This window comes from Macrotis lagotis, chromosome 1 (genome assembly GCF_037893015.1).
Source record: "Macrotis lagotis isolate mMagLag1 chromosome 1, bilby.v1.9.chrom.fasta, whole genome shotgun sequence".
NCBI lineage: Eukaryota > Metazoa > Chordata > Mammalia > Peramelemorphia > Peramelidae > Macrotis > Macrotis lagotis.
The window spans coordinates 792,960,708-792,984,775 of record NC_133658.1 but is presented as its reverse complement, the minus strand read 5'-3'; the positions used below and the strand labels follow the sequence as shown (position 1 = coordinate 792,984,775).

At 36.5% G+C, this 24,068-nt stretch overlaps 1 protein-coding gene across 4 annotated transcripts in view; it reads left to right on the top strand.

Annotated features, from left to right (window-relative positions):
* The window catches only part of CADM1 (cell adhesion molecule 1), a 340,937-nt gene that overhangs the window by 61,496 nt on the left and 255,373 nt on the right, over nt 1-24,068 (top strand). The window contains exon 2 of one of the 4 annotated variants that reach the window (XM_074216732.1): nt 231-315. The exons of the other annotated variants lie outside the window; for them this stretch is intronic. The gene's annotated coding sequence lies outside the window, so the exon portion shown is untranslated. The remainder of the gene's footprint in view (nt 1-230; nt 316-24,068) is intronic. 4 annotated transcript variants of the gene reach the window in all.

Here is a 24,068-nt window from a genome sequence, read left to right as displayed (position 1 = left end):
GTTTCCCTAATGCAATCTACCATGTGCTCCTTTCTCATACTCAGGTTTGGGCCCACCTAATTTCCTGGTAGCACTTATCCAAGATGCACTTGAATGAAATGTTTGAGTAGGCTCATTGGCTTAGAGTCTGAAGGAAGCACTTTATTCTCCTTTCTAAAATTTGGTACAGTTATTTAATTTTAGTTCTGAGGCATCTCCTTTGTGTGTGATTCTTTTTTTTTTTTTTGCAGATCACCTGCAGTGTTCAGTAGTCACACCTCCCAAGTTCTTCCAGTAAGTCATATCTGGAAGCTTTTTCAGCAAAGAATTATTCCAGTAAGTGTTTATTCACTTAGCCTCACCATCTATAAAGCTTGGAATAAAGAGTACTGTAACTGAAGTCAGAAGTCCTGGGTTTAAACTCTGGCCTGGCTGCTGACTCTGGGACTTGGGGAAATCCCTTAGGGTACTCCTCATCTGTGAAATGAAGGGATTTGGATAAGAGGATTTTTGATTGTCTCCAGGGTCTCTTTTAGTTCAGATACTTATGGGAGTATGACTTGAACAGGATTGTTGGGGGACTCACATGGTACCACTTCCTCCAGGAAGACTGCCCTGATTTTTCCCCCCCATTCCTCACTCCTTCCCCTCCCAGTGTTACCTCCCTGCTTGTATTACTTATAATATACGTTTTTAGACCAAGAGCCCTCAACTGTTTCCATGTCATACAGTGGACAGGCCCCTTTCAGATCTTAAAATTTAGTTTGAGTGGTGAAAATAAAGATGTGTTGTTGATCCTGTTTAAGAATTCATTTTCTAGACTTTTCCTCCTCCATCTTTACATTCTACGCTGTTTTTTGTATAACTAAAGAAGCATTAGTCATCCATTTATATGCCAGAGATACAAAGATGAAAATGAAATATTTCAACTTTCAGGAGTTTTTACCCTTTTGGAAAAGATAGTACTTAAGATAAATAAGAATATACAAAATAAATACAAGGTAGTTTTGTGTGCATTTGTCTGCATTTTATGCAGACTGGGGGCCAGAGCCTAGGTTCTTTGGATTTGTAAAACTTTAGTGTTGTTTTTGTAAGGCAGTGGGGTTACGTGACTTGCCCAAGGTCACACAGCTAGGCAATTATTAAGTATCTGAGGTTGGATTTGAACTCAGGTACTTCTGATTCCAGGGTTGATATTTCTGTGTGTATGTTTTTAGGCGTTAGCAGCTGGGAATGGGATGGGGAATCTGGAGAAGCCTCATGTAAATGTTGGTGCTTAAGCAGTGCTTTAAAAAGAGGTCAGGTATCTAGAGAAAAGTGTTCTAGAAGGGGGAGGAAAAAGTGGAGAGGGGACAGAAGGGCATGGAACCTGGGAAAAGGATGGGAGAGAATATCCTGGGGGAGGAACTGCAAGAAATCCAGTTTGGTGGACTGTAGAGAACAAAGGTGAGTAATATATCATAAGGCTGGAAAGTTAGTTGAAACCTTGTCTCTCAATAGGTTTTGTCATATCTGTCCCAATATTTACAATCCCTTACACATAAGAGGTGCCTGATAAATATTTAGTTGAATGCATGAAGCAAGCAAAAGTGCAAAGTGCTAGAGACAAATAGAGAAGTCAGACATTCCCTGCTCCCCAGGAGCTCACTTTCTAATGAGGGAAGGTACCACTTGGAAGGTTTCAGCTGCAAGTCAGACAGAAAAGTCCCAAGTGTCTTAGGGTGCAGAGGCAAAGCAGACCTTAATGTCATTTTTTTTTTTGGATAAAATCATGGAGGCAGTGCCAAGACTTGAATGACAAGAGCACTTTTTCCTGGGTCTTCAGGGTCGGACAGCATCTCTGCAGTGGCTGCTTCCCAGGATGATGACTGATGATACTGCCCTGGAAGCAAGGTTCTTGGGTTTAGGGTCCTGGGCTTGTCATCTTCCATTGAGGTCTGAGAGGGAGAATGGTTATTGAGGGAGTGGTTTTGGTGGTTGAACTTAACTGGCATACACCACCTTCTCTCTCCCTCTCAGTGTACCTTGCTGCTTACAATTGTTCAATGAATATCAAACAATAAACATTTATTAAGGGCTCATTATACTCTGGGTATTTATGATTGGAGCTGGGGACACAAAACAAAAAATTTCTACTCTCAAGGAGCTTCTGAAATTACAAAATCTTTTATAACTATATATGCCATTGATACCATGTAGCATAAACCCACAAACTATAAACATTTTTCATGGTTTGAAATTTATTCTTCTGCCAGATGTTTTGAAGGGATTTTACACCTAGAAATCAGAATCATGTATAGAAACTATGTTTTGGTTCCCTGTCCTTGTGAAAACTTGTCTTTTATTTTATGCAGACTGGGGGCCAGAGCCTAGGTTCTTTGGATTTGTAAAACTTTTGTTTTGTGTTGTTTTTGTAAGGAAGTGGGGTTAAGTGACTTGCCCAAGGTCACACCAGCTAGGCAATTCTTAAGTATCTGAGGTTGGATTTGAACTCAGGCACTCCTGATTCCAGGGTTGATGCTCTGCCCACTGAGCCACCTAGCTGCCCCAGATTTGTAGAACTTTAAATGTTTAATAAAGGAGTTTGTAGAGGGCATAGGTAAAGAAATGACTCAAAGCTGAGAGGGACTTTACAGATCACTCAATCTAGTGGTCAGCAATCTTTGGACCCTGGTGAGTTTTTACAAGGAGTTATGAATCCAGGTGGGCCCCAAATATCATTATATGGATTTTTAACTTCAACAAATATAAGCTGTAGTGGGACTCGGCAACATGTGTAGGCAGTTAAACACACAGCTATTTTTAAATTTAAATTTTATTGATGCCTTTTGTTTTTCATGTCATTGCCATTTCCTAATGTATTTCTGTCCTCTTCCTAGAGAACCATCTCTTGCAACAAAATAATAAAAGGGAAACAAGACAATTTGAGAAAAATTAATACATATTGAAAAAGTTTGAAATACTAGTAGTGTTTCATTATTTACCTTCTCTCTCCACCTCTACAAAGAAGCAGGGTGAGGTGCTTTCTCATCTCTTCTTTGGGGACAAACTTGATCCTTATAATTTTGTAGCATTCAATTTTGATTACCTTGTTTTTTCTCTTTATGTTGTTTCAATTTATGGTGTAATTTTTGTGTATATTGTTCTCCCAGTTCTGCTTACTTCAGTTTGTATCCATTCATATAAATCTTCCCATACTTCTTTGCATTATAGTTATTGTTTCTTATAGTACAGTAATGGTATATTACTGTGCTATTAGAAAAAATGGATTCACTTAAAAGCATTACAGAGAATTTATAGAAGCTTTTTTTCATCATGTATTTTATTAGCTACCAGATATTAATAGAAAAATAGAAATTCATTTAATTCAAATAGTTCCTTTTTCCAGAGGAGGAAGCTTAAAGACTGAAGAATTTAGGTGGTTTGTCCAGTGTCACACAGTTAATAAATAGTAGCGTCAAGTATCAAGCCCATGTCTCCTGATGCCAAATTCAGTATTCCTTTAATCATCCTAGTTTGTAAACTTTGGTTCTGCACCAGGAGTAGTTTCCTTCTTTTTTGGCCTCACTAAAATAAGATACTACAGTCCACTCTATTCCAAGACTTTTGGATGGTGTCTCCCAGAAACATTCATCTCTGTCACCTGCTTCTGTTTGGGCTATTTTTAGCCAGTTGCCAAAGACCTCTCAGCTTTCTCCAGTGAAAGATAAGGAATTAAGATCTATTGTAAACAAGCTTATCACAGCACTGTTTTCTAGTGTAAGAATTTTCTTCTTGGTCTTGGCTATCTTTGAGCCAACTTTAACCACCAGGAAGTTCAAAGGACATACATATATATGATAGTTCTGCTTTCAAAACCTGCAGGAAGGTCCAGGTAAAATTTTTAAGAGAAAATTTTTAGAGGCCATTACAGTAGGAGTTGAGGAAAGTTATCTGGCAAAAAATAACAAGATCCCTAGCAAAGCTCTCCTTTGAAGCCCCATCACTTTTGCTTGGTGGTCACTGAGGCATCCTCCCAGCTTGTGTTGAGGGTGCATAAAGCCTGTCTTCCTGATTGGAAAGACTGAGCATAGGCCCTGGTCTTTCATCGGGGACTGGTCTAGCTAAATTGGGAGAGGCTCATTACCAGATCTCTGGCCACCAGCTGAGGAATATTTTTGGCCACAAAAACTCATTAAGACTGTTCATGAGGCGGGGAAGGGTTTCAGAACTGCAGCAATGAAGGGAATAGCCCCACACTGATGAAACCACAGATCTTCTAAAGAAGTGAAGAAATACCACAGAAATGAAGCAAATTGGGTGGAGGGGTAATGAGTCTTTCTTCTAGATTATTATACAGGAGTTAAGGAGAGTGGAATTAAAAGCTATGATTAGATGCAGTTAGGAATCAAGATGAGCAGCATTTGGTTAATTTGATTGGACCATGGATTGGATTGGAATAAGTGATGTTGGGCACAGTTGTGTTCAGTGGACCCCAGCCAGCCCCCACTTACTTCTGTGGTTTTAAGAGTGTTTTTTAAAGAGTTTACCAACTCTTTGAGCAATTTGGAAGAGTGTGTGACTAGCCACAATTTTTAAGACACCCACAGGCAAATATTCATAATTGGTGGCCTATTGATGAATTTTATTTTTCTATAAGGACATCACATTTTAGAAGGCAGAATAATCAGATGAACTCAATGATTCATTCCAGAGAATTATCTGGTACCCTATTTAATGGCAATCTAGTCAAGATTTTACTTTTGAGAAAACAGTAACATTATGAACTATCTCTTTTCTTTGTCAAAAACTATCTTTATCATTAAATTATTTTGGAAATTGAAGTCCTCTATGGAATTCTCAGAGCCGAGATTTTTTCAATTCAATAAATTGAATTTCTCAATTCAATAAATATTCAACAAATATTATTATGTACCTACTTTCTGTGTGAGACACTTAGCAAATTGCTGGAGGTGGCAGAGTCGACACAGAGCTTGCTCTTAAGAGCTTTCAGGCTAATAAGGAGAAAACTACAAAGGTTGACATGACAGGTTTCCAAAAAAAAAAAAAGAGAGAGAGAGAGAGAGAGAATTGGACTACAATCATTTACCTGTTACTGGAGTTTTTCAAGTAAAGTGAATAATCACTGGTGGCCAACAGAGAGGGAATTCAAGATTTCATGGAGGAGGAAGATAGATCTCTTCCAACTTAAGATTTTTTTTTTTTTTTTTTTTGGTTTTTGTAAGATTACTCAGCTACGTAATTATTAAGTGTCTGAGCCAGGATTTAAACTCAGGTCCACCTATCTGCTGCACCACCTAGCTCTACCCCCGCCCAGTTAAAATTGTACAAAAAGACATGGCCCCAAATAGCTGTAATACCAAAGAGAATATTTTAAGCAACGGGATAGGTATGTTTACCTTAGAGAAAGATGACTTTTTTCTTTGGGACACAAATAACCACAGTGAACATTAAAAAATCATTGAATGTACAAAAGGCTAAAGTGATGTGAGATTTAAGGGACAGATCACTTCTGGTTTGAAGAATGAAAGTAGCTGTCACTTAGTCTTAGGAAGTGAAAGTTGAATTGTTTCTTGTAGGAATATTAGAAGTGGAATGGAGAAGAGGGTTTCTAGCCAAAGTTACCAAAGACTTAGGTCATAGAAAGTAGAATAAAACTAGGGAATAGTACCTAAATCTGGACCAGTTCATGAAAAAGAAAGGAATACTCTTAAATTAGTTGTGCAAGATAAGTTAGTGTCAAATTCTGGAAGACATTCAATGCCAATCTAAGGAGTTTGAATTGATTTGGTAGAGATTGACTTCTGAAGGTTTCGAGATGAGAGAATAATACCCCTAAATCTTTTAAATAAGTTTATATGTGCCCATCTTTTAAAATAATAATTACAATGAGAAGTACAATAGTGAATGCTGTCTATACTAAGAAACCAGAAATTTATTATATACTATTATTCTGCCAAGTTGAGTTCTGTGCTGATCTTATTTTTATCTCTCCATCTATGTTTGCAGGGTTGACTGTTTCCCCCAAGTGTTAATGTAAACACATTTTATTTTGAGACAGATCAGTTCACTTCCCTCTGGAAATCCATCCCTATAATGTGGTAAACCTCAATATAGCTCTCTGGTCCGAATGACATTTCATAACTGTGTACAAATCAAACACACTGTTGATATTAAATGACAACATTTAATGCCTGTGTCAATAATTCACTTAAGTCTCATTTCATTAAAATACTCCTGGTGTGGGGAGAAACAGCTTTTCTGGACAGATAAAGCACTTGACTTGCCCCTCTAGTTCCAGGGTTAAAGGTGCAGCTTGTAAGTTTTAATTCAGATAAATTTTTATGGGTTCTGGCTATTGGTCTTGGAGCAGAGATCCATTTAATTTAAGCCTTGGAAACTTGGGTCACCTGACCAACAAGTACTCAAAATCTGTGACCTCCATTTCATTCCCTGGAGACCCAGACTTGACCATTTAATCTTTTGGGGGCTATTTGTCTGAACTCCTGAAACCTCAGAAAGACTGCATAGTAGATTAATGTGACTCATTCATGTTATACCTTGAATATATTCTCCACTTCCTATCAATTTCTTTCAGCCTTAGGTTCTTAGGTTTAGTTCTTGGATTGCCCTATTATTCCTCTTTTGCCCTGGACACTTTACCCTTTTGCTGCCCGAACTCTTTGTGTATGTTTGCTTCTCTCATTTTCTTTCATCTCTGTTTATTTTCTGCTTTGAAAGACCCTTGATTTCACTGGTGTGACACAGATCACGACCCCTCCATATCAGATGAATTTCTGTGGTTGAAAAATTCAGTTTGGGAGCTAGGCTTCTGATGAGTCTTTTCTGTTTAGTTAGGTTGATTTTTAGAAAATTTACCACTTTATAGGAACCCCACTCAAAATTTTATCTCATTTGTTAAGACCCAAGAACCACACCCTTATAACAGAGCAGGCCTTCCATGGAAGTTTTTTTTTTTTAATGAATCTTCATTAGAAGCATGGAAATTTCCCCCATTCACTTGATATGTTATCTCTCAAGAAAATTATCTTTATTGCGATAGAGAGGTCAGTTTCACTTAAGTTGAGATTATTTTAAGTCTTTGTGAAGATATTGTAGCCATTCTTGTTATTTAAATTAAATTATTGCAGTAGTAATACTGTTTAGTAATGTTTTTTTCCCTTATCAGCTCCCTAGTTTTGAGGAACTGGGTTCATATCCTACATAAGCCCTCTTTTTTAAGTACATTCAGAATTACCCAAGAACACTGGTCTGGTTGAGTCCTTTTAATGTAAATGTAGCTATCCACATGACTGTAAGCTATACCATTCTCTGACTGGGGTGGAATTCCAGATACCCACCCATGTTAGTGGGAGACGGTGGTGAAATCAATTACAGTCATACTGTGTGGTAGAACAAACGTAATGTGAAATGAGTTGCTGTTAGGCCCCTTTCTATCCTTGATAACTTAGCTAATGCAGATAATTAATACAACTAAGATGACAGTAGGCTATAATTGGCTGGGTATTATAAAGTTTAGTATGTTTTTTTTCCTTCTCTGAGAGAAAGAAATTGCTCTAGCATCTGTGTGTAGAAGACATAAAACTTGCGGTAACGGTATTCTTTATTTCCATATTATTCCTAAAGCTATTTAAAAGTCACCACAGAATGTGCTTTACAGAGGCAATTTCATGGTTCTTTTAGGTTTTTGTGTAAATCCAGGTAACTGAAATGTTAGTCCTGATTCATTATTGGAAAGGAGAGGAACATACCAATGTTGATGATGGTGTTACCCATGCTCAATCTGAAAGAACTGGGGGTGGGGGGAATTCCCATTGTACTGTGTTTTTTGTTCAATGAGTCTCTATTATGATTGGAAAGCTGAGGGACATTTGAAAGATGATCCTACTTTGAGAAATATGTTTGAACTGTAAACATGCTAGGTTTGGGGCTGGTTAATACTGCCTGGCAATGATAGCCATTTTTCCATTCCATGAGATCAATTCTGAACTTGAGCATAATTTTATTTCTGCTTCACAGTTCTTAAAATCCTGTTTGGAAATGTCATTAGGAGGATAAGGGATGTAATGAAAAATACGTTTTCTCATGTACCAAATCAAAGTGTATAGTTATAGAGCCGGATATCTGTACTGAACAACAGTTAACAAAATGAATCGCCTGCTTTCTGCATTTGAAGTTGTATAGTGTAAAATTCAATGAAACATTCAATAACTGGAAAGATCACATCAGCATCAAGGATGCGCTTAGCAGGGTTCCTCCTACCATCTCATAAGGGTAGGCATGTAGTTCAAGATGGCTATAATAGCTCAGGAGATATTTAGAATGGGGGGGGAGGCTTGGTGGTAGGAAACAAGGTGTGATGGTGTCTGAAATGGATTCTTTGATGGTGGCAGAAGAGAGGTAGGTAACATGTGGTACTGCTTTGGGGATCAATAAGTTTAGAAGAAAGATGTTTTCAACATCTTCCAGTGAGAGATGAGAGCTGCCCATTGAAGAAGGTTTCCATCATTGTAGCCAAAGAGATACCTATTTTTAGTGATGTCTTGGTTGAAATAACACAGGTCAAACAAAATTACTTTTGCTTGGTTCCCATGCTGTCAAAGAAAGATATACTATGGCAAAGAGGATCCTACTTTCTATAAATCTTTTAAAAGCTTCTTGGAGTGGAGGAGCTTTGCAAACCCCCAAAATAAATAAATAAAAAGATTGGAAAGGAAATTCACTGAATCCTTATGAGAGAAACCATTTTGCAAGGAATGTTTTAACCCCTTAGAAAGTAGTATGTGGTTATAAAAACCAACAAAATGCATATTTTTGAATTTGTTTTTGTGGTTTTAAAAATATTTTATATAATGAGATTGTTGAATGTTTGGATCCATACAGTTAAGACATTTTGAAATATTGCTCAGTTCCACATTGGCTTAGGGAAATACATGGTTTTGTATGAAACAACAAAAACCATTAACTGATGGCATTGCTAGGAAACACACTGCGCAATTTTAAACAGTGTATATAACTTTTAAGAATGCAAATGTGAGAGACTAACAATGGACAATTACAAGAAGCTCAGACATTCTTGCATTTCCATCTCCATCCAAGCTCCTTTAGATAGGTTGGTACTGGTGAGGAACAACCTTTGATTATGATTGTGCCAGAAAAAAAAAAAGTCTTGCAGGGCAGACCTTAAGTATAGAATGGATAGTAATTCAAAGCCCTGTGGGGGCTTAAGAAATGAGGGTAGCTTATTGGTTTTGGCAGGGAAAAAAATTGTTTGGTAAGACCACGGAGCCCCTTACTGAAAAAACTGACAAGCTGAACAGGAAGCATATGTGCTATACCAAGCAAAATCATTATTTTCATTGGCAAAACGTATTGCTCACTGTTTTGGGTAGTCTGTCCATTTTGTCTGTAATTTAATCTAGGTCAAAAACAGCGGGAGGTATAAACTCTTGTTGCCAAGCATTCCTGCAGCTCTACCTGGCAGGTTCTATTCCGGCATTTAATGAGGAACTGACTATGCTGGGTCCTTACTAGCAGGTTTAAATCCCCATTTGGGGCTGTCTTTTGAATTTGGACTAAGCTGCCTGTCTGTAACATGATGTTAGAATCCTTTTTCCCTTGGCCTCCTGTTCCCTATTAAATGAATAATTAGATGATTGCCTCTTGATGGTGAAGTAAAAAATACAGATGACATGGAATTACATTTCAGGTGATGGATTTCAGTGCAGAAAAAAAGAATGCTAAGAATTGAAATGAAGAATTTGTAGAGGGGAAACTAAATAAATTTGAGGTCTTCTCTTTATTATCTTATAGTATATGCCAACCCGTTGTGACATCTTGAATAATGTATTTTCATACTCTTTTACCAGAGAGTTAGGGTAGGAGAGATGTAAAATCAGGAAATGTGTGTTGCCTATGCTGTATTGCTTCAGAAATCATTATTTTCTTTTTTTTTTCTTCTAGATGTTTTTTTTTCCTTCTTTCTCTTGCCCTATTCTTCTTCAGTTGATTCTTGGATATGTAAATGACGAGTCTATGGCCTGATAAGCTTTTTTTTTGTTGTTGTGATTTATGAACTTGAGTCTCAGATGATGAGAAAGTAAAAGGATTACTGAATTTCTTTAAATAAAAAGTTTCATCTGTTAATGAGTCTGGCTCCTTAGAGCACTTGGGGAATATCCTTGGCAAGGAAAAGAATAGAATCTTCACACTCTGTGGCATTGTCTTTAGGTCAATTAAAGAACTTGCAGAAGGAATTTTCTAAACTGCATGCTAAATAAGGGGACAATTGTGAAGCAGTGCACCATTTTTACTAATGAGATTTTGGCAAGACTTGATGGAGATCAGCTGTTCTAGTTATTCACATTAACCTCCTTTCACACTATGAGGATGCCTGTGGTGGAAATGAGTGCAGTTCATGTGTTGGTCAAAGGGCAATAGAGAGAGGTGAGGGATAGAGAGGGGTCCCTAGCTACTCATTCATTTGAAGTATAATGCAAATACTTTGTAGGGTATGGAATGGGTGCTAATGGTCAAGTCTAAAAAATATGATATTAACTGCTTACTAGTACTTAGACTTACTCTACTTACATTCTGGTCTAGAGATAAGATGGAATATAGGAAAACTTTTGAAAAAATATTCCTCAGTGACACCAGATTAAATTTGGATGTTGTTCAGAGAGCTATTTTTTTCTGCTTTTACAATAAAATACTGCATCTTAAGGATTAAAGGCATGGCATGTAACCATTCTTGAGGGAAGCTTTTTGCCACTTGAAATCCCAGATGGCATCACTCTGATCGCCCTTATCAGTTTAGCCCTGGTTCTCCTGTTCCACCTCCTTAACAGCACTCAGTCTTGAGCTCAAACTAGGATTTCCAGTTGAGGGAGCAACTCTTCTTTCTGACCCAGCTCTTCTGAGATTGGCTTCCCAGGACATAAATAAATATAGCACCAGTGTCCAAGAAATAAGTGCATTGCTTAGTCTGCCTGAATTCTCAGTAGTTGGATTTGATTATATATGTATATTTTGAACAATAAGTATTCCTGGAAGATAATGAAAATTTCAATTGATGTAATAAAATAATTTTCCCATTTATTTACATAATAATTTCAGAAATACTTTATATTTATTTCGGATCTTCAATTTGCATTAGTTTTCATTCCTTATTGGCTTATAGGTAAAAATTTGTAATGAATATTTTATTAATAAGTGAGGAATATTTAACAAAGTGGGGGCTAAATAGATAATCACAATCCATTAGACCATACAATGTTCTAAAGGGTTCAACACATTTCACACCTTTTGAAGACCCAATTAAGCCAAAAGACTTAAAGAAAAACATGGTAATCCAAGGTCCTTCAATTTTTCTCCATTTTCAAAACATATTTTGAGGGCTGCCTTTTTCATTCTTAAATATTTCTGAAATGATCTTCCTTAATGCAAGAGGGTAAGTAGGTAAGACCTTTTGTTTCTTTGTCAAGCTTTGAAAAAGCTTTTTGAGTGCCATGAATCTTACCATCGTTGTCACCATGGATAAAGAAGCATTGTGTATAGTAGAAATTGTACCAGAAGATCTGGTTTTAAACCTGCTCTAATACTTAGCTTTCTGACCATGGATGGGGAAGTCACTTCACTTCTCTGAACCTCAAATCTCCAGTAAAAATTAAATATTTGCACAGCCCTGTGGGGTTGTTTTCAGAAAAGCACTTTATAAAATTTAAAATTGTGTATAAGTTGACTTCTGTCTCAAAAGTCAGGTTTCCTCTGCTGAAATTATGAGATTGTTGCTTTGAACTAGAAAAGAAACTTGCCATTTAACTTGAGCTAGAAAAGAATCTCAGTGTTTAATTCCTTCATTTTATAGATTAGAATAATTCTTGTGATTTCACATTACAACATAGTATATGATAAGAGGATAGGTAATACAATAACATTAACTAAAAAATAAAACAGCAACCAAAAAAAAGAAGAAGAAACAAGATTTGCAATCTGGACCTAGCTGGAGTTCCTGCCTGTGACATTTGATAGCTGTCTACTTGAGCCTCATCAGCAAAGTGGAGAAAATGATCAATTAATCAAGCACTTCCTTGTGTCTTAAGTTGTAGGTTAAAAAAAAAGAAACAGACCAAGCCCTCCAGGATTACTTTTGATTGGACCATGTCAGGTTGTGGGATAGGGGCAACAAACACTTTAATAAACCTGAAAGTGTTATGTAAATATGAAATGTTATTGTGACACCACCACCACCACCACCACCAAAAGTACACACATCTAAGGCCATTCCTCATACCCAGTGGTATATTATCAGAGAAGGGCAGAAGGGCAGAAGAAGCATTGTTTCCTTTGACACGTGAAAACTCAGTGTTTGCCTTTTTCCCATTTGGCTTATAAGAAATGGCAACTTGATTGGACTATGACTTTAAAGCTAACCTTTAAGATAAAGATGTTAAAGATGACTTTAAAGATAAAGAAAACTAAATCTCGAGGGAGAAGTTCATGTCCCCATGTCAAGGTCTTGTTTCTCTTTGTTTCTCTTTGCCTTTACTTTGGTAATAATATAATTTTCTCTAAGAGAAAGATTGACTTGGTGAACTTTAGGAACCACTTTCAGAAGCATGGGTAAATGAAAAAACACAAGTGATCAGCTTTCATCATGACAAATGGAAACTGTCATTTAATTTTTATCCCCAATTATACAGCTCCGGGACCAATTTTTCAGGTGGAATGTTGGAGCCATTAAAAAGAAATAAGTAAACTATACCATATTCCATCATTTTTCTGGCAGTTAACCAATGATCTGTAGCCTTATTACATGTACATTTTTATTAGAGATATTTTTCCCTAGGTTTGCAGAAGGCTTCCATTAACTCTTTGAAGATTTTTTTTTCAGAGATGGGAGAAAGAGTCTTTTTTCATAAGTGAAATTTTGTACCTCCTAGTGGTAGTGACATCATACTTTTGGACTTTGGTAGTTGGCATATCATTTTTATTTTGTCAATTTCTGCATTATTAGAACAGAGAATGACATAACTTCATTTACAACTGAAGTTCTCTTGACTTTCTATTATGTGTATATTTTTGGATAACTGAATGTGATTTAGTAAGAAGTAATGTAAGTGTATAAAAATTAATTCTTCGCCTTGACTGTATACAAAAGTAAATGGCCACTTAATTTTCCATTTTTTGTGTATTAGGATTAGAAAATAGTTTTATCTTCTGAGGACAATAAGATGCATTGTAATTAGAATTTTATTATTACACTTTTGAATTTTAACATTTTGTTTCTTGGAGAAATTGTGATGACATATTAGTGTTGACTTGAGCAAAGGTTAATTTTTTTTGTGTTATGGAACCCTATGACAGCCTGGTGAAGACTATGGAACCCTTCTCTGGATAATGTTTTTAAATGCATAAAATAAAACGGGATTACAAAAGAAACCAAAGGTGAATGAAAATAAGTGTCTGTGTGTGTGTGTGTGTGTGTGTGTGTGTGTGTGTGTGTGTCTGTGTATATATAAATTTATTTATTTATTTATTTTTGGAGGGCATGTTAACCCATGGACTTCCCCTGAAATCTATCCACAGAACCTGAGAACCCTTACTCTAGAACAGGATCCCTAGCGATTAAACCATTTTCTTTACTTCAAATTTATATTTTTTCCCACTGAACTTTAAGGCTCTGTGGTTAGATTCTTCCTTCTATCAATTGTCATAAATTAGAAAAAAATAAACATTTCTTTTTAATTCTATAATAAATATGTAAAATTGGTGGGATGGGAAAGCAGGATTTTTAAGAGTTGGGGAAAGGGAAATGAAGTCTGTTAGCTGCAGTTTACTTGTTTTTCAAAATCTTGTCCTTTTTATTCTTTTAATGGGGAAATCATGCCTACTCTTTGCTCAGGAGAAAACTACTTAAGTCCTACTTTGTTCTGTAGTTAGAATTCTCAGGGCAGGCTTTTAGTATAAAGGAGGTATGTTTGTTGTATATTATGAAAATAAAGTGATGATTGCATCAGATTGTATCCTTTGTATCCACTTATAAGACTTGGCCTCTGGAATACTTTTCATGGAATATGAAAGTAAGTGCTTATGAAATAATGATAACAACAACAATTGCTAACTGTGCTAAGTGCTTAACCTATTACTTCATTTGATCCTCAAAACAACCTGGCAGGTAAGTGCTATTCTTTATCTCCATTTTACAGACCAGGAAATTGAGGCAAATGTTTTTAAAATGGGGCAACACAACCACTAAGTGCCTGAGGCCGAATTTGAACTGCCCCACCTAGCTGCTCTTTGAAAGAAAGTTTTTGGATTAGAACCTCTTTAAAATGTCTTAAAATATCATGTCTTTAGAAGTAATGAATTAAATAGCAGCAAAACTTTCTGTCTTTTACCTATTCATGCTGTTGGATCTGAACTAGCAAATGGTCTTTTGCAATAGTTCCTGCTAGATAAGAAATTGCATTACTTTTAAATATGGCCTTGTCAAAGATATTAAGATATCATTAGCCCAGCATTACCCACAGTGTACCGTCCCACCAGTGTTGTTACTAGTTTTCCCATGCCACCAAGATGGTACCTAGGGAGTAAACTAAATGAGATCAATATCCCTTTTTCCTGGTCTGTCATAAGTCATTACTTGTTTTAGGTGAGTAGCTATTTGTAAAGCTACATTAGTCCATCCAATGGTAGGAAGAGCTGTCTAGGAATTGAACTAATGTACCTTCACTAATGGAGAGTTACCCATCTCCATCTACTTGCTGTCCTAGATGAGACCCATTAGTTTTGGCTTTATGTAGGTGCAAGAATTTGGGGTTGGTCTGTCCACTTAACTTTGGACATAAAACAATATTGAGTCTCAAGTCAAGTGATGTTTTTATCAGCTTGTAAACTGTAGTCCATCCTACCAACTCTCATTTATGGGGAAATCTTGCAGGGACATTGTTGTTAAAGATTGAAGTTGGACATAGGTTTTCCATTAGTAGCAGATTTACTATGGTAAATTTATTGAAGCCTATCCACAAAAGTCTGATTAGTTCTACTCTTTTTGGATAAAGGCAAGAAAAGACATGCTGAAACTTTGGATTTAAACTTGACTTCCAAAAGTCAAGTGTTTCTTGAGCAAAAAGATGTACTTTTTCTCACCAAACAACCACCAAACATTTTAAGTCAGACTTCAAAGAAAACCTTACAATTCACAGTCCTTGGAATTAGCATCAAAAATATGTTGGCGGTCTTTACTGCCACTCTATGAAAAGCTCTAGGAGTTGACAAACCCACCTAGTTTCATCTGTCAGAGTTATAGCAACTGTTTATATTAAGGAAATAGTAAGAAATTGTGTTGGAAGTTTATTTTATTACTTCCATTTTCCCAAGGTTTTTGAATTTTCTTTTTATAGGTGTTTGCAACATGTTTTCCAAACTGAAACTTCTATATGTTTGGGAAATAACTTTATACTCTTTTTTGAGTATAGAATGAATTCTAAGAGAGGCAGAAAACCTTTGGTCAGGAGAGAGAGAGAGAGAGAGAGAGAGAGAGAGAATGAGAATACACACACACATAAAAATTTGGTGATGTCTTACAATTAGAGCTGTCTGACAATGAAATGTCACTTGTAGAGGTAGGAAGTTCCTTCTCATTGGAAGCATTCAGGCTGATATTTTTTTTGCCACTTAGCAGTATGTTATAGTGGCAGTTATTTAGGAGATGAATTGGAATAGATGGCCATTGAGGTGACTTTCTCTTTCTGAATTCTGAGATTTTGGTATATATATATATATATTATTAATAATTGCTGCCTCTTGAATTTGTTGGATAGCTCAAATTACAACTGGATTTGTGAATAATTTAATCCATTTAACATAGATTAGTTCCTTACTTGTTATTATAGTTATTTTGTTATTAATAAAAGCCTGAGTTATTTGAGAAATTCTAACATCTTATCTAATGTTTGGAGAGAGAAAAAACTCCCACCTCAAATGAACAGACTCATGTTCCCAGTGCAGCCATTATTAAAAGGCCTTCTGTGCTACAGGAGTGGTGTATGGATTTTATCTCTCTGAAAACCACTTGGTTGTGCTTTGTCACCAAAGTTGATTTGACAATTTCCCATCGTTAGCCCTGAAATCGGTGTAAATTCATGACTTTGCATAATCATTGTATGGATTAAGAATGCTGAGATTTGCACATAGGGATCCTGTAAGACATTAGTTAAATAGTTGGTCCCTTTAAACTGCAGCCCGTCAGCAGATCAAGTCCTCTGAGGCCTGCCTCAGAAACGTGCAGTTACTCGTTTCAGTGTATTAATCTATTCAAACAAGTGATTCCCTGAACTAGCAGGGTGTATTCTAGTGGAGGTTGGAAGCAGAAATGTTCAGTCATCAAACGCTTGATTCCTAGAGCTGGAAGAGCTGTGATGTAGTCCAGGCTCTTCCAGAGAAGTGCTTTGGTATTTATATTTATCCACTAGCTATCCTGGTGTTTGTATTGGTGTGTATTTTTCTTTTGCAAATTCTTCCCTATAAATACCTTAATTTTAAGGTGTATGGGGTGTGTGTGTGTGTGTGTGTGTGTGTGTGTGTGTGTGTGTGTGTCTTTTCCTCTTTCATCTCTCCCCACCAATTGGCTATTTTCTCTTTGGAGATGAAGAACAGCATCCAGTGTTTGTACTCAAGAATCTGTTCCCCCAAAAGACCTTCATGGACCCACAACACTGCCTTTTAGAAAAGTCCTTTCCCCCACCTCCAGGTAAAGTTTTTCCCTCTGCTGTGTGTGGCAGGGGAAGACCTGCTGAGCTGCCTCACTGCCCTCCTCCCAAAGTAGGTGCTCTGAAGATAATGCTTCAGCGTTAAAACTGCTTGACAGGGATTTAACCACACATGCAACAAATCAATGAAGTCTAGAGCACAGATGCACTTGATCTATATTGTTTGTCTTCTTTTGTCCTGACTGATGCAGGCAAAGGAAATCAGTAGATAGCCTCTCTTTAATGCAGCTTTGTTCTGAAAAGGAAGCCATATATTTTTAGCATGCGTCTGGCCAAGGTTTGAAATTATGTGGGTAGTTCACCAACCTTGACAACAAAGAGTCAATCTATATAGTTCTGCCCTCCTGTAAAAGCACAGTAGATACTTGTGATGGGAGGGTCCCCTAATCTTATACCAATAGATTTAAAGCCAAGGACTCCCCCAGCATCTTCTCCCCCACCAACATTGTTGACTCAGTTTTGGAACGGAACTTTGTTAATGAAAGCTCGATCATTCAAAGCGGCACTCACCTATACATTTCTTTCTAGCCCTTTGAAGATAAGTCAGACATCAGGCTGCAGTATTTTTTTTGAATTCCTCCCAAACCTCAGTGAACAGTTTCTGACTGTCTGTCTGATTTGTTTCATCGTTTCCTTCCACTGCTTGGAGAACATCTGTTGAAAATAGCGCTTGTCCTGTCAGTTTGCAGAGCCAGCCGCAAGCTGAAGTGTGTGCTCAAGGTAGATGTCAGCAGCATGCTGCCACCAGGACCACTGAGAGGCAGCATTAATCCTGGACTGGTAAAATAAATACATAAATAAATAAGTAGGAAATGACTGAAGCACTCCTGTTCAGGAATGAGAAACAAACCCCCAAATGAACCGGGCAGAGTACCAGGAAAGAGGTGGTTTTAGACGAAAGCTACAAACAATACAGGATGCTTATTGCCCCTTATTTAGTGGATGATTCTTTGTTCTGAGAATAGGTTATACTGTTTTGCTGGAAGCTCACAACAGATCAATAGTAATTTTGTTATGGGCCAGATGTCAAAACAGAAATGTGCTCTCCAATCCCACTGACTTGCTATGACAACTAGTATGCTAAAAGACATTTGCTCAGCAATTGGGCATTTCGTAATGTTTCTGTAGCTTTCTTCTCTTTTGCATAGAGGTTTAAAAATAATTTTTGGATTGATAGCCATGATTAAATTTGTTTTCAGTTCTTTTTTTCTTCCTCCTTTTCTTCCAATAGATGCAGCTTTTGAATGAAAAAATTTATTTTCTTCTCTTTTTGATGATGAGGCATATGTAAAGTATACAATGTAGCTTCTAGTTCTGTTTTATGTTTTCACTGAAAGGAAGAATTAAAGGGGCCAGAATGGTTCTGAAGGAAAGTGTGTGAGATCTAATTTTAGTTATCCTGCATTTTATTTTGTACCAATAAAGAATTGGTCTCTTAAATGTTTTTGAGTAAAAGGAAATTTAAGAGGCTTTGATGACTTATCTGGTAGTTTGTTCTGTATGTGTGATGCTGGTAAGCATCTCTGGATATTTTAGTACTTTCCAATAGAAAAGAATTCTTCCCTTGGCTGTTTTGGTTTTTAGCAAAATCCAAAATTAATCAGTTGGCAGCAGGCAGCACTTTTTGGGGAGATTCAGTGTGGAAATTTAAATTAAAATAGTGTGTGATTTTTCAGTCCCCAGAGACTCTAGTCTTTTGTGTTTTGCCTCCTTGGACATATGGTTGGGTTAAAGAATTTTAGAACTGTATATTCTATAATGAATGGGTAGACCTTTCATACTACCTGTAGGGGCCAGGTTTGAAGCTTCTTCCATAGCCTTCTGTTTTCTTAGAGGAGAAATATCTTTGGAATTAGCTCCTTTCTTGGCAGTTCTGTGTTTCAGTTCCTGAATGTGCTGCTGGAGCCCATTAAGAGTAATAAAATTTTAAGTTTGGAAGATCCTATGCATTTGAAAATATGGCAAATTTTCCAATGTCAACCTCTCTATTTTGCAACTTTTAATAATTTTTAATGACAGGTTGGTTCAACAAACTTCTTTGCACCATTGTGCTTTAATTTAGTTTTGGTGATTGTGGCTTGGACTATATTATATTCATTCTGGACACATCTGTTTTGCCATATGATCAAGCCTTCATTCACCATGCCTTTCTGATTTTCTTCTTTCTCTGAAAGTAAAGGGAGAACTCCGTAGCTTCTTAGATGGGACATGGAAAGGTTAAGGATTGGAATATAGTAGTTATAGTAAGATGAGGTAAATGAAAGCAAATTTTAAAAAATTAATGGATTTCTGGTCCATTAAATATGGGGGTTTCAAGAGTGCTAGGCCTGGAGAGAGGAAGGCTGGAATTCAAATGTGACTTCAGACTCTTAGCAACTGTGTGATCTTGGATAATTCATTTAACTGCTATCTGAATAGGTATAAAACTGACCTCCTGGGATGGTTGAGATAGTGAGATATCTGTAAAATTCCTGGCACAGTACCTAACTCATTGTAGATGATTAATAAATGTTTGTTACTTTCTTTACAATATTTATAACAGGTACTGTGTGTGTGTGTGTGTGTGTGTATATGTGTGTGTGTGTATGTGTGTAGGCATAACTATTTTAAAATTTATTTGATGAACAAAAAAGATTAGGTGATGAAAGTAATGTCCCAAAGAGACAAGGGAGCAATAGAACAGTGATGCCCCTATTGCTGATTTTGAACCTTGCAATCGACCTCTATCTTATGAAACCCAAAACGTGCTGTTGGAGCCCAGGGAAGTAATAAAAATGTAAGTTCAAAGAAATTCATGTATTTAAAAACATGGCAAACTGTAGACATGGAAAGCCCTATACGAAGGGCTTTATTACCAAGTTCATGAACTCCCATTTGATAGTTAGAGTGTCATGTTTTAGAAAGCCAGAGGAAAAAAAAAATTGACTCATTGCCAGTCATTTACTTAAACTTAAAAGATCCTAGCATTAAAATTACTTATCTGAAGTGCTGGCAGGATAATAAATTCTGGGGGCTATTTTAAACATTGTCAATCTAAAATGTAATCCTATTAAAATAATTGAGTATTTCCAGAGTAAGAATTCCCTTGTCCTCCTGTCCACAGCTCACAGGAGAACAACATAAAAGGCATCCTCGAGTGTCCTCTGCACAACATTGAACTCGGCAGCATGTTTGTGTAGTCTAATTCCCTTCAGTAAAGAACTTTGTAGCCGTACAACTTTTTGGAGGCAGAGAGCTTATCCAAATGGGCATTTTGATTTCCAGTGATGAGAAATGTGGATCATATTAGAAATTATACCAGATGGGGCCAGAAAACCTCATTCTGTTCATTTGTGCACATTTCTTTCTATGATTGAACATCCGCAGCAAGTTGAAACAGTTGAGCCCTTAAAAGAAAGCAAAACCAAAAAGGTTCTCTCTTTTTGAGTTTCTTTTCATGAAGCAGTTTGTGTTACCTTGAATTAAATTGGTGAATGGCATGCCGTTTTCGGTAAAACTCCACGAAAGAAATGGTCACATAATTCAGAAAGGTTTGCCCTTGGAGTGATTTAGTCATGCTGGATGATAGCTGAGGAGGCTTATTGACTTTGAGCTCCCTTTGGAACCAGATTCAGAAAACTGTGCACTTCTGTGGTACCTGTGAGACACTCACTTGAATAGAGCTACTGAGAAAAGCATTTCAGTTATTGGCATTTTTCCTAATGCATTTTGTATGTGTCTATACCGCAGGGAGGAATGTGTGGTTATTGTTGAAATATTATCTACATGGCTTTTCAGAAGGAGAAGAAAAGCCACTTTAAAGCAGTAAACAGAGAGCATCATTGTGTGTGTGTGTGTGTGTGTGTGTGTGTTTATATACATGTATTTCCCCCCAAATAAAAACACAGATTTGGCTAAATTAATTAGCTGCTCTCACTGAGAAAGAGTTGTGATTTGAAATCTTTCTTTTGTGATGAGTTCTATTCCTCTTGTGTGGTCATGGCCACCAAAGTATGTGCCTTACTTGTATGGATAACCAGACTCTGTGAGTCTTGGAATTCGAAGCCAGACCCTTAGAGAAATAAGTTAATTTTTCAGTTCCATTCACCTGATAGATAGACTCTTGTTTAAATATGAATTTATGTGGCCAAGTTTCAGTTCATCATATATGAATCTTGATGGAAAGAGTTTGAAGTAGGTGGATGTTTACTAGCCTTAGGCGACCATTTCTACCTTAGTTATTTCAGCAAATCCCTTCTAAGATTACAGCTGTGCCAGAAGTTGGCTTAATTGATACTCTGGAGCAATACTCATGTTGATCTTACCTCCAAACCACTGTGCGCATACACACACGCACACACACACAAACACATATATATAATTTGTTTATTGTTTGAAAGTAGGCAAAGGACTTAAATCAGATAACAGAATCTAATATTTTCTTGTTAAATTAGTGTGTCTGTTTATGATAATTGTCAAAAATTTAATATTCATCTTTTTCATTCTCTGGTACTTCTGTTTGTACCTCTGAAAGTAAGATAAAGTTCTTCCCCTTTTGAGTGCCCCACCTTTTAAAATAATCAATTCAGGCTTTTGTTGAATTGGTCCTAATTCCAAAAAAGTACTGGGAAGTTGTTGTTGTTTTTTTTAAAGCAGGAATCTAGCCAGAAGACAATATCAAAAGAAAATATTTACAACAGCCTCAGCAAAATGTCAAAGTCTTTCCCAGATTGATAAAAACATTTACTCTTACCTTTCCCAAAGATTTTAATTCAGCAAATTTAAATGATTTTTTCTCATATCAAAAATGAGCTAAAATACTAGGGAGTCTTTTATTCTTCATAAACTGAAGTCAGAGTAATTTATTTTATCTGGAGGAGAGTATTAAATTAGCTGTCAGCTGTGCTACAGAGGTGGATGGTGACTTTTGAATGAAATGACCAAATCTTAGTTCCCGAGGCATTTATTTTAATCTCTACTCCATTGAAGAAAGCAAAACGTGAAATGTGGAGATAATAGTACTGAAATTTGAAGTAATTGCTTTTGTTAGCTCAATTCATGTTTACTCATATTAATTACTGAAATTTGATAACCCTTTTGTTTTCTGCTCAGCCTGACTTTGAATACAGTGGACAGAACTATAAATCAGGCAGGTGGTTCTCCGGAATGCAGGGCCCTCATGTGTCGGGTCGTCAGCAGCTTTGGGCAAATTTCTTAAACCTGATGGATTTATAATTCAACAAAATGTAATTTAATGTTGATAGAATTTATTTGTGAAAAACATTAAACAAACAGAACCCTTCAGAGCAGCAGAATAAAATTTTGACTTACAGCTCGATCAAACCAAAGGTGCCAGAATCTCTTAGACATCTAGGTATAAAAATTTCTTTAGAAGGATGATGTCTCTAATGTTTGAAACCATTAACTGGCAGCTGAGTAAGATGGGTCTTTGGAAGGAGTTTTGTCATTGTTATGTAAGTAAGTCTTATCCCATAATTTCCATTCCCTCCCTTCAGTGTCTGTGACCAAGCTTTTCTTAGAACTGAGGAACATTATTTTTTGGTCAGTATCAGGAAATGTAGTTATCCCCAATGTGAAGTTTCCAGATAATTGAAATTTGCTCTTTGAAACATCAACATCCACTTTTTTCTTATTGAAGGTCTTTCTCAAGATGTGCCATACATTTATCTGCCTAGATAAAAAAAATTTATGAAGTACCATTTTACTTTTTCTTGTACTTGTAATTTTGAATATCAATGATTGTAATAGCTATCAATTAGGGTCATTGTGAAGTGTATCCAGCTCTCCTATCTGCTTGTCTTGTCTGTCTGTAGGCCCTTCCATTGGTTGCCTCTAGATCTTAATAATTAATTTTACAGGTCTTTAAGCACCTTCCTATTTATGAAGCATCATGCTTGGTTTAAGTATCCAAAGAGAAAATTGAGGTGATCCTTGATTATATGAAGAATTTTGTATTATGGTTTGTTTTTTTATATGGTTTCCATCTCTTCCCTTGATGTCATAAAAGCATAGAATTTCAGTTGAAAAGAGATCCAGTTTATTTTAAATTGTAATAAAAAGACAAATTGGTTTTTTTAATATAAATCTACTTTTCCAACTACATACAAAGATAATTTTCAACATTCAATTTTTTGTAAACATTTGACTTCCACATTTCTCTCCCTCCCCTCCCTTCTCAACCTTGACAGGGAGTAATCTGATAAAGGTTATATGTATATAATTGTTAAACATATTTCCATATTACTCATCTAACGCATAATTTGAAAGAAACCCTCCCATACACGTACCAAAGAAATGATCTGCCAATGAGAATAAAACCACTATTTCTCAAGGCAATTCATTCTGCTTTTGGATAACTCTTTGTTAGAAGGGTTTTCCTGTCATCAACCCCCAAATTGCCACTTTGTGGCTTTCACCCACTGCTTTTGGTTCTGTCTTCTGGGGTCAAAACATCAGTATAATTGCTCTTCCACATGTCAGCCCTTCAGATATTGGAATATAGCTGTCATGCTTCACCTGAGTCCTCCCCAGGCTTCACATGCCCAGTCCCATCAACTGATCTTTATATGAGTCTTGCAGGACTCAGGGCTGCCCTTTCAGAATCTTCCAGATTCATGTTGTTCTTAAATAGGTATGGAAAGAACCGAATACGGAATGAAATCTGATTAACTCTCATCACCCCGTTATTTCCTGGGAGTTTTTCTTCTCTTAATGCAACACAAGTTTGCATGGTATTTTTTTTCCCACTCTGACCCTCCTTTTCTTAAACTGCCTGCTTCTTTTGACTATAGCTGATCTCCTCTGAATTGAGAATTAATTAAGCTTGTGTACAAATTGAGCAAGTAGTTTCTGAGTGTGAGGACCCAGGAAGAACTCTTCATAGAGCACATGAGATTGAACTTCTTGACTTTGTGGAGTTTTTTTTTTTGCTTGTTTCAAGGTTCATGACCATTTTCTTTCTAGTTGAAATTGCCAGACAGATAAGGTGTCACTATAATTATAATGTCACAGAGATATTTCTTCATGAACTTTGTGATGGTGATTTTTTTTTTACTACAATAGAAGTCCTTTGTGGTTTTGTTAACAAGGGAGTGCTGATGAACAAACACACAAGGCTTTTTGTTCTCTTTTTTTTTCTCCACCTAATTGAACTTTGTGGTGCCTATTCCTTTATAAAGAATTTTAAAGCAAGGATTAGAAAATAATAAAAATTGAGGGGCTTGTAGAAAGTTGCCAGGCCTGTAGTCTATAAACTATATGACTTGAAAACATAATTTAATTATTTGGGGAAATATA